This window comes from Chionomys nivalis, chromosome 19, assembly GCF_950005125.1.
Source record: "Chionomys nivalis chromosome 19, mChiNiv1.1, whole genome shotgun sequence".
In the NCBI taxonomy this organism is placed as follows: Eukaryota; Metazoa; Chordata; class Mammalia; order Rodentia; family Cricetidae; genus Chionomys; species Chionomys nivalis.
In genome coordinates this window covers 50,563,619-50,575,199 of record NC_080104.1, presented here as the reverse complement: position 1 = coordinate 50,575,199, position 11,581 = coordinate 50,563,619, and the positions used below count along the sequence as shown (strand labels likewise).

Sequence of the window (11,581 nt, the reverse complement as noted above, 5' to 3'; positions counted from 1 at the left end):
CAGCCGTGATGTCACAGAGGATAAGAAGTTATGTTGTAAAGACCCCCTGGCCTGCACCAGGTGTGATGTACAGAGGATTCTATGTTACATTGTAAAGGCCCCCTGGCCTGCACCAGCTCTGATGTCACAGAGGACCAGAGGTTACATTGTAAAGACCCCCTGGCCTGCACCAGCTGTGACATGTCTGCCACCTTTAGAGTTTAAAACCTACTCTCCCTTGTCTCAGCACTGAGTCTTTCCCAGGCCTAAGTCAGCTCTCGGCCAGCCTGCTGGAGTACTCAATATACTCCTAATTGGTTTCCCAAACCCTGGCGATCTATAGCTTTCTCTTGTGGGCTATTTCAAAACCAAAACCCAAACTACAATCCCTCCAAAAGCCAGACCAATTGAGAAGAGTGTTGACTGCGTTCAGTATTAGTTACATGTCCCTGTTGCAAAATAACAGGCAAAATCATATTGTTTTACCATCTGTGTCCACATATATTACACTGAAGAGGATTTTCCTACCCATGGCATCCCATGGGAATGGTGTCAAGGATGTCATCTGCAGAGCACATGTCACAGTGGTGGCAGCGATGAGGAAGCTTGGGGTTCTAAGCAGCCTGTTGAGGCTGGAATACTTGGCTGCCTGTTTCCTATGCTGTGGGTACTGGTGTGGTACCTGCTCAGGTCTGTTGCTGCTCCATAGTTCCTCTGACTAGGCAATAGCTGAGGTTCTGGGCTTTTAGGGGAGGAGCTCTGAGGAATACTTTCTAACACAGCAGAACCTACTGCTTGGGCAAAGGGCTGCGAAATCCTGAAAGACTTTTCATGGGGACGGGAAATGACATGGAGGGGGGGGCAGAGTTTTGCTTCTTGGTAGCAAGCTGGACCACTGTCCTGCTAGAGAACTGATTCAAGGGCTTGTCAATCATGAGTCCTTGGGGGTCCCTGGGCCAGTCACCAGATGGTGTGATTTTCCCCACAGAAGTCAGTCTGAAAATTTGGGATTTCATGGACAAAAAAGTGTCATATCCTGCATCCAGGCGACAACATCAGCCAGGTCCTGCCCGACTTATTTGTCCATGTTTGAAGGGAAGTGTGAGAATTAAGAAAGAGATAGACAAGAGACAGCTAATAGAGTCAGGAGGGCGTCTAGTAAACAATCAGATTCACCCCTTGTTTATTTCTCATGGGCTTTTCACCCCAATCCAAAGAGAAGGGAGAAGGCAAGAGACTTCTTTACCAAGATACAGAGAACAAAGTATCACTTTCTCAATACCCAAAGCATCAAGTGACCACACCCTAGGTCAAAACATGCTGTTAGTAGCCTCATTTTGGGCCAAACCTCTTTTCATAGAACCTTGAAGGAGCAAAAATAGATCTGAACTCTCTGATCTTTAGTCAAGGTGGAACAAATCCACCTCTGTGGGCTCCCACATGAAATCATTAAGGTAATCTCGTTCCTGGGCCACCTGGGAAGGAGAACTTAAATCCATTCGTGCTCCTCGGAAATACCCCCAAATTGCCTGTTTTATAGAACCCTCGAGTTTTCTGGGCATTTCCAAAACTCTTCCACAAAGTCCAAAGTCTCCACTTTCCTTCCACCTAGCCATGTGCTCCTTTTTCTTTCTTTTCTTTTGTAAGTGGAAAGTTTGTTGTATCTTTTCATCCCAAGGAAATTCTACCATTTTATTTCCACTACAACATTGATGAAATATCAAATAGTTGAAATCTATGCTGGAGACACACCAAAGGACTCCAAAAGGCCACCGAGGGGATTTCAACTGAAATTCAAATGCTGCACAGAGGTCTCATGACCACCCACTGAGGAAAGTCCACCGCCTCACTCACGCCTGCCACCTCCTCCCTGAGGCCACTGTGTTTATATAATTCTTTCAACTCCAGGCTTCTCACTTGGAAGGGAAAATTAAATATAAATATTTGTAACATTGCATAGGCAAGCATGAGAACTTATTGTTTACTAACGCAAGCATCCTCTGTACACCAGTGCCCCATAACGGGGCTCACAGCATCACTGAAAATTGTGCTGCAGCTGAATTTTTATGACATTTTGCAGAGAATTTAATAAGGTTTAACCTCTCTGCTTTTCTAGACAGAAAATACAGCGCTTACACTTTTAATGAAATTTTACCTAGCTAAAGCTCAATGGGGGGCCTTTTATCACAGGTAATATTAAAATCATAAATATTTTAAAATAAAATTACCCATTACCACTAATACATGGTGGTGTCTAGGTTCTCGGCGTATAAAACCATTTGTATTTGGGCAGCCAACCGACGCTGACATTTAATTTCCAGATTTCAATCATTTATAACTGTAGCTAAGAAAACAAAGTAAATTATGCCTTGTGGACAAGATTATCAGATACTGATTAGAAAAAAAATCTCATTGGGAATCTTTGACCAAAATTTATAATCCTCACTTCCTCATCACTCACAAATTAATATGATATGTATTATTCTCTAGTCAAAACCAAATTTGTTTAGAGCATGACATGAACAAATATTGTTTCTTCCCATGTGGGTTTTTCCTGTTCTACCTAAAACAAGAATGAGAATGGAGAGAAGACAGAAAAGCAGTAGGGGAAGGGACCAGGCACAAGTACCTGGAGAACCTTAGGAAGCCATGAGGAACAAGCACAAGTACCAAGAGAACCTTAGGGAGCCATAACTGCCAAGCTGTGACACTACTCTGCCAGTCCTGTGACTTGGGTGGCAAATATCCACTAGGCCTTCTCTGGAAAAGAAACTCAAAGACAGAAGAGCTCATTGCAGCATCTTAATTAAATGTGTAAGATGTAAAGAACTGGACTGAAGCAAGAATCACTGCAGTCTGTGAACATAAACAACCAATAGTTCTGCAGAGGGTCTAAACTGACTTCCGAGAAATCCTCATTAGAATAAGAACCATACAAGGAAACCAGCCAATGAACTTCAAGCACACACGTGACATACTTCAACAATGCCGAGGCGCCTGCGGTCCTATGTCTAGAGATGAACCTTTAATACCCTTGATACCCACCATGAAATCTGTTCTCACAATACTTAAAGGTCAGGTGACCGGAAATTGAATTCAAACAGTAGTAGAATTCCAGACCGAATAACAACATGGTTTCTCTCCACTTGGTTTGGCAGTCATATCAGGCTAACTCTCATGAAAGAGAAAGACATGGGGTTCGAGGAAGCAGGCCACACTTCAGTGAATAACCATGTGTGATAAGAGTCAGCAGTGGATGGTTTCAGCAGAGAGATTGGACAGTGTCAGGCCATATCCCAAGCAACTTAATGCTTTTCAGTCTGTCACTGTATCTGATCCACATTTTGGATTTCACTTACACACCTGCCTTTTCCTTACCCTCTCATCACAGATTCAATGGCTTGACTACTGTGACCCAAACATCTTGACAAGTCACAGCTACTAGCCAAAATGCCCAGATGGTGTGGGACAATGGTCTGTATTCTGTGAATTATATTTTAAATAAATGCTGATTGGCCAGTAGTCAGGCAGAAAGTATAGGCGGGACAACCAGACAGGAGGTGGAGGCAGGTCAACAAGAACAGGAGAATTCTGGGAAGAGGAAAGCCCATTTCTCTGCAGTCCTGACCCAGCCACAGAGCAAGCAAGATGTGACTGCCTCGCCAAAAAAAGTACCGAGCCATGTGGCTAACATAGAAAGAATAATGGGCTAATATAAGAGTTAATAAGAGGCCTGTGCTAATGGACCAATCAATTTATAACTAATATAGACCTCTGTGTGATTTCTTTGGTACTTAATGACTGAGGGAACCAGGCAGGACAGAAAACCTCAGACAACACTCAGATACAATGTGGCCCCACCTATAATGAAGAGTAGCTTATGGGCAAACATTTATCTTCTCCACATAAGGTCCTCATGAGCTTACAGTTTGACAGACACAGGGTGAAGAAAATAGATGTCAGTTTAGGCTCGTGCATCCTCAACCAACCTGCCTCTTCCACAGACTGCTCCACAGGCTTCTTGCTTTGTAAATAGTCTCTGCTCAAACACATTCAACCAAATAGACAGTCAGCAGAGACACAGCCTGACGTCCATGGGTCTATCTGTTCACTGCCACTTCACAACCTTCAACACATGCACCAGGTCTCATCGTTCAAAACAGGCATCATATTCAGAGGATTTCCAAAAGGCCTTGAAAATCAAAGGAACATAAACTAAAGTCCCCACTTAAAAAAATAAGATTTCTTCAAAATTGCACTTGGTTGGGCTTAAAATGTCTAGAAGTTACTTTTTGTAACCTGGAAAAATCTGGGTCTTCAGATAGAAATGAGTGGCTGTTTCCATAGCAGCCAGTCTCCTAATTACTGAACGGGTGAAGTCCCCTGGCCAAGCTCTTGTCTACATCCCAGCTAATAGAACCCCAGGAGATGAGTGGGTCAGCAGAGCTGGCTCAAGCCTCGTGTCAACAAGCACTGGAGCATCGGCTGCTTCTACAAAACAAAACCAAAACACCTTTATTTGATCTCCGTCCCATCAGGCATCAACCCTGCAATTTCTCCTCCAAAGCAAGTTGTTGTTGACCCTAACAGAAAATGTGTTTTTAAATACTATCTTCTTCAAATAAGCCCCCTGTGGTTATTCCATGCACTGAACTTCACAGACTATCTTGGACAAACATGATCATGAGAGACAAACTATTCAGAACACCATGGACCATCTTTGTGGGTCACAGGAATGAAAGGCCAGTGGCACTGCTGGGACCAGGATCCCTCCTTCAAAAGGTCCCAGGGAAATGCTTTCAGAGAGAGCTTTAGAACCAAGACACAAAGCTAGAGAGGCTGTAATTTGGGGGTCAAAGAACTGGAGGAAAATCTTACTCAATGGTGTCTAAAGCAATTTCATATTCCAAAGACTCACTTTCCCGATACACAGCAGGTGAAAAGCCGTTCTAGACAAAGCCCACATTCTAATCCCAGGGCTAGTCATAATTTTATGACAAGCCTCGATTTGGTCTTATTCTCCCAGAGATCAAAGGCTCATTGTAAAGACACCGTAGAGAAGCACCTTCCAGAAGCATCCAGCCTCAACTCTCTGTGAACCATGAGAGACGCCAAGGCACTTCTGAGATTAACAAGCTCAATATCCTTACTCAAATATCTAAAGTTCAAAAAATTTGTCTTAAGGGAAAATTGTTCACCGTGACATTGAAGCTGCGGTAAGAAAGTACACACCAATCTTTCTGCTAAAAGCTCACAGAGCTCATGACACCTCGGAACATTCCAGTATGCCATTAAAATTAATCACCCAGACAGCAATCTGCCGGATGGCTAAGACTCTGTCTAGCTGCTGAGCTGCTTCTGTAGGTTCCCGTGGTCTAGTACCTCATCATACTTAATTCTGCACATCCAACGCTTGTCTTTATCTGCAAAGGACTCTGCCTTGTTACCACTAATTTCCTTTATGTAGAATCTCATGTCTTCTAGGCTGACCTCAAACTTGTTAAACAGGCAAGAGTGATATTGAATGTCTGATCCTCCTGCCTCCGGCTTCTTTAAGCAGTTTCAAGGATGCAGCCAGAGGTCAACCGCATGAATGCTAGGAAGGTACCGTATCAACCGAGCCACATCCCTCCTCAATTTACATGAGTAGAAAAAGAGGATGGAGAGTGGACAGAGGGTGCTCGAGTTGCCCAGTGCTATAACCAATAAACTCCCAAGCCTGCTTATTTAACGTTACAAATACCTTACATTGAATTCCCCCCTCAAGGAGAAGAACCTGGATTGATTCAGAAACACAGTAGCCTCAGCTGAGGTAATGACCATGGTGGATGAGGCAGAGGTTTTTCCTTGGTGGGTTGTCAGGAGAGCTCTCTGTGGCTTTTGGGTTTTAGTTGAAACCCTCTTGTCGACTTTTGGAGTCCCTTGGCTTGGCTCCAGAGTAAATTTCAACTCTGATGTTTTGTTGATGTTGCAATTTAAAGAAAAAGGTAGGACTGACTTGGGTAAAAAGAGACAACAAACTTTTAATTTAAAAAAAAAGAAGTGCAAACTAAAGCTATCTCCCTGATTTGTAGAACTTTCAATAATACTGCATCTGTAAAATAAAGGAAGGCGTGTGACTGTTCAAAGTATTGCTCAGCTGGCTGTACCTGGGCAGCACTAGAACAAAACTTGTCATGTGTGGGGCGATTTTTATATTCTCAGAGAGAGCACTGGGTACGCAGTTACCTCAAAGCAAAGAAATATAGACTCCATAGACTGTAAGCCTCAGGCGCTATCAGATGATGGTTTTGCTTCTGAGTTGGTAGAAGCTACTACATTGAAAAATGGTGGGAGTTGGTCCATTTCATAAAGATTTACTGGGTAAGGTATAGCTTAGCAGGTAAGGGCACATGCCACCGAGGCTCACAACCTGACTTCAATGGTGGAATGAGAGCACTAACTCCTACAAATTGTCCTCTGACCTCCACATGGAAGCCACAGCATGCGCATACACACACACACACACATAAATTTTTAAAGAAACCTTGAAGATCCTCCCAATATTCATAAGGAAATTAAGTTAGACTCAGAGGTTGGAAGTGAACAGCTGTTATGATGCTAAAGATAAATCCAGATAATTTGACTCTAGCGAGCAGCCTTCCAGGCTTACAGTCACGGAGGTTCTGATGGGTCAATCCCATCAACCTTGGAGAATTTTTAGTGCTGAAATAGCTTTTTCTGGGAATGTCAGTTCATAGGTGTTTTACCTATGTGAACTAAAATGAGAGAAAACCAAAAAATAATAATAATATCTTTATAAGACAAAAAGAAACACAGAAGATGATGTGCTTAAAAAAAACCAAAAGAAGCAAATTCACACCAAATAGCATCAGAAGGAACGTATCTAAGGACTTGTCTATCAAACCAGGAATGGTCCATACTTGAGACTCATATGAGCAACCATCAGAATATCTCATGAGTGTCCCTTGCTAGGGTTCTGACTCCAGGCAAGTTGCTCAGACCCCTCCAGAGTCCTTACATAGTCACATCCTAAGTGAGGACATTGTGGACCAGCAAACTGACTCAGCAGATAGAGACGCTTGCCACTAAGTCTGACAACCCACCTCCAATCCCAGAACCTGAATGATGGAAGGAGAGAATTGACTTTACATGTTGTCCTGAGCTCTATACATGTGCTGTCACACACATGTACCCACACACATAGGTAACCACACACAATAAATAAACACATGTAATAATTTTTAAATGAACAAAGTCTGTTGTGCTTTGTGATAAACTTTGCTACATAGCTTCACTAAGTAAAAACTTGCACGTTCAATGGAGGAGCATCGTGGGCACCATTTATCACCAAGAAGGCAAAAGAATTACTATCCCAAGTGCATCCTATGACACCCATATTTAGTTAGAAAGGAAAGCAATCAAAACTTTTCCTCTTTGCTACCTGACTGAAGGCAATTAAATGGAACAGAATGCCAAGGTGGTGCCCAAAGAATGACTGGAGCATTGCAAAGAAAACTTGCAAACAAGCCAGAACATGGTCAAGGGCCCAAGGCTTTGTGAGGAAATTAATGTACTCTTTCAGGCTAATCCTGTGGGCACTCTCTAGAGCCCATTCTTCCAACTTCTTTTTTTTTTAATTTTTTTGGTTGTTTTGGTTTTTTTAATATTTATTTATTTAGTATACAATATATGCCTTCAGGCCAGAAGAGGGCACCCGACCTCATTACAGATGGTTGTGAGCCACCATAGGGTTGCTGGGAATTGAACTCAGGACCTTTGGAATAGCAGGCAATGCTCTTAACCGCTGAGCCATCTCTCCAGCCCCTCTTTCAACTTCTAATAGATGTTGATAGTAAAGGGATAATACCAAGTGTTTGTCCTCTTCTAGACTCCAAGGGGCTCAGATTCTTTATTTTGCTATCTAAGAATAATCGAGGAATATCGAGCCAGGCAGTGGTGGCATACACCTTTAATCACGGAACTCGGGAGGCAGAGGCAGGTGGATCTCTGTGAGTTCAAGGCCAACCTAGTCTACAAGAGCTAGTTCCAGTACAGGCTCCAAAGCTACAGAGAAACCCTGTCTCGAAAAACCGAGAGAGAGAGAGAGAGAGAGAGAGAGAGAGAGGAATATGTTCACTAAGGGCAGACAGCCTTCTCCTCTGTGCCTATTCTCAATGAGCTCAGCATCAATGCAAAATGACCTTAGCAGGACATGCAGTGCTCACTTGACAGACAGCTTTCCAAGTCTGCCTCAATCCCCAGCACCACACAAACCAGACATAGTGGTGGTGCAAGTTTACAACCCCAGCAATTGGGAGGCAGGGGCAGGAGGACCCAGAGTTCAAGTCCTCTTCAGCTACATAGGAAGTTTGGTGTTAGCCTGAGACTATGCAAAAAAAAAGGAAGAAGAAGGAGGAGGAGGAGGAGGAGGAGGAGGAAGAGGAAGAAGAAGAAGAAGAAGGAGGAGGAGGAGGAGGAGGAGGAGGAGGAGGAGGAGAAGAAGAAGAAGAAGAAGAAGAAGAAGAAGAAGAAGAAGAAGAAGAAGAAGAAGAAGAAGAAGAAGAAGAAGAAGAAATAAAATAAACTAGAATTTTGGCTGTGAAGTTAAGTCACCTGATTCTTTTTGTCTCATCTGATTGAAAAGTCAGTGTGGAGAGAAGCTTTGAAGGCCAAGGGGGTCATTTATTGAAGGATCCTCCTGGAGACAAGCATTGTTCTCCTTAAATGAGACAGTCGATAGGAAATGCCGTGTCCTGAGCATGGCCTTGTTGTCTCTGTGTCGATTTCTTATCGTATCAGAACAGGAGCGGTGGGGACAATCCAGTCAGATGCCTCTGAGGACCCCTGAGACTTAGAGAAAATCATTTAGCGTCATTAGTTGCCAGGCAATAGCCAAATTGAAAGGCCTTGCGTGTAGAAATGATCACAAAAAGCCATTTGTTCCAGATTAAATGTAAAGGGGATTTTTAAATAAACATCAGGCTATTTATTAGCAATAAAAGTAAAGGATGCTCGTCATCTGTATTGTTTGCACACATCATTCCTTCAATTTTCTGGGACACTGTGATGCTAGTGAAGCAAATTCTCTCAAACGAATCTCATTTTTACAACTCCTGTACCTAAACAGTCTCCCCTGGCCTTTATGTAAGTGTGAAGTTATACATATGTACCGCCATCATGTCTGAGTTCATTAAAATAATAATAGCTGGGTTCTTCCTGGTGTTTTATATGTCCCATTATGAAAAGCTCCGCTCTCACGGGGGGGGGGGGTAATCACCCTTTCTACTGCATAGGTCGAAGCACTACACTACAGACATTCCCATCATCTTCTCCCACGGTGAGGGTCAGGAGTCATTCGAGAGCCATGGCATCAGCTGTGGAACAGGTGACCTCCGGGAACACAGAGATGAGTGTGGCCTCTATGACCAGTCATCCCAAATCCTCAGTTGCCCTGGGTGAGAGGCCTGAACCTACATGGATAATTCAGCATTTTGACGCAGGACACGTGATCTAAGACACTGGGAATGACAAACAGGTCATCTCTCCAAAGGACACACAGAGGGATAAGGTGGTAGCTTTCTGACCTGGAGAAGTGAGGATGTCTTGTGGTTTCGATTTCCTCCCCCGACATTTAAGGACAGGGGGCAGTTTTCCCCATACCAGCTGTCCATTTGTGCATCTTCCTTTGAGAGATATCCATTTAGGTTGAGCGCCGACCTCTCATTGAGCTTGCTTGAGTTCTGCTAGTGAGTCTATCGCTCTCTGCATATTTATACCCTTATGAGACAGAAGATTGCAAATGTTTTCTGCTAGTCTTTTTGTTGGAATCTCTCTCTTCTGTCTCTTGTACAGAAGAATTTTAGTGAGGATGTGAACACGCTTTGAGAAATAGTATTGAAGTTTCAAAAAAACATTCACCTCTCTATGAGGTACATACAATGTACGGATAAATGCTGAGCATTTACTGAAAGATATCAAATCAGTTTTTGCACGATGTCCTAGTTTCCCATATGCTGATATGATGGAATTCCATGGTAACAAGCAATTTAGGGGACAACAGGTGCCTTTTAGCTCACACTTCCCGGTTATAGTCCATTTCCATGAGGAGCTCACAGCAGCAGAATTTGAGATAGCCAGGAGTATTACATCCATGTCCTGACCAAAGAAAAATGAATGCATACACACTCATGTGCTTGCTTGCTGCTCTGTTTCTCTTCTTATGCAATTCAGAACCTTCAGCCTATGGAATACTGCTTCCCACAGTGGGTTAGGTCTTCCTATGTCAACTAATTTAATTGTCAATGCCCTAAAAACGTGCTTATAGGCCAAGTCTAATCAGACGATCCTTCATCGAAAGGCTCCTTCCGCGTGACTCTAGGTTATGCCAAGTTAGCCATTATAGCTACTACAAAGAGACACAGCTGGACATGCATGTTTATTGTCACGCTACTCACAATAACCAAGATATGAGAGCAAATGAATTCAGTCATCAAAAAAATTCATAAAGAAAAAGTGCTACCTATGCACAATAAAACACTGGTTCAGTCATGAAAAAGCAAAATCCTGCCATCTGGGATGACATCTCTGAACCTAAAGAACATTCAGCAAAATGAACCATGTTTAGAAAAAACAGCCCTGCCACCTAGTATCTGCTCTGGACAAATACTAGGTGCTCTTGTGTCTGATTCTTCACCTGGGAAATGAAGTTCATCCGAGTACCAATTTCTAATCGCTTTACAAATAAGACACATGGCTTAAAAAACAAAAACAAGCAGAGTGATAAGAGAAGTTGGCCAATCACTATTACCTATTACAAAAATCATGGTACTGGGTGTGGTAGGTAGATACCAGTGTCCCAGTAACCAACGTGCAGATGTCATGCCACTGTGTGAGGGAATATAAAGTAACTACAAGGGTCCTTAAATACACTAATGTTTTTAAGTCTTATATTTTAGCCCTTGATTTTCGTGATTATAGTATTTCCATTAATAATTACTATCAGGGACTGAAGAGATGGCTCAGTGGTTAATAGCCTGTACTGACCTTGCAGAACACCTAAGCTGGGATCCCAACACCCACATTGAGTGGCTCACATACTCTAATGCAAGTTCCAGAGGATCCAATTGATTTTTGGCCTCTGAGAAAATGTGTACTCATGTGCACATGTATGCGTGCGCACACGCGCGTGCGCACACACACACATATTTAAAGCTACTACTAATAATGGTTCCTAATGTGATAGAAATAAATCTATTAGCACCTTGTTAAGATACACCAGATGAGAACGGATTTTGAGACTATTTCACTTCTGTTCCATACATAGTATCCATATAGGAGACTCCAGAGTCTCCACAGCTTCCTTTAGGCTTAATTCCTTCAAAACTGTATTCAGAGTCAGTATTAAGTTCATCGATCTACATCCACAGGTGCCATACACTCAACATCATCTTCCCTTCAAAGTAATGTAGATATACCTTAGTGCAAAAGATTTGACCATGAAGCACAACGCTATAAATTCCACACCCAGCACAACAACAACAACATTAATAATGGGAATGTATCTTCCATCAAGAAAGCAGTAAGACACTACAGAAAACAG

At 42.8% G+C, this 11,581-nt stretch overlaps 1 pseudogene; it reads right to left on the bottom strand.

Moving 5' to 3' along the window:
- Positions 1-414: 414 nt before the first annotated feature.
- Positions 415-1,002, bottom strand: LOC130890409 (zinc finger protein Pegasus-like; annotated as a pseudogene).
- Positions 1,003-11,581: the final 10,579 nt, after the last annotated feature.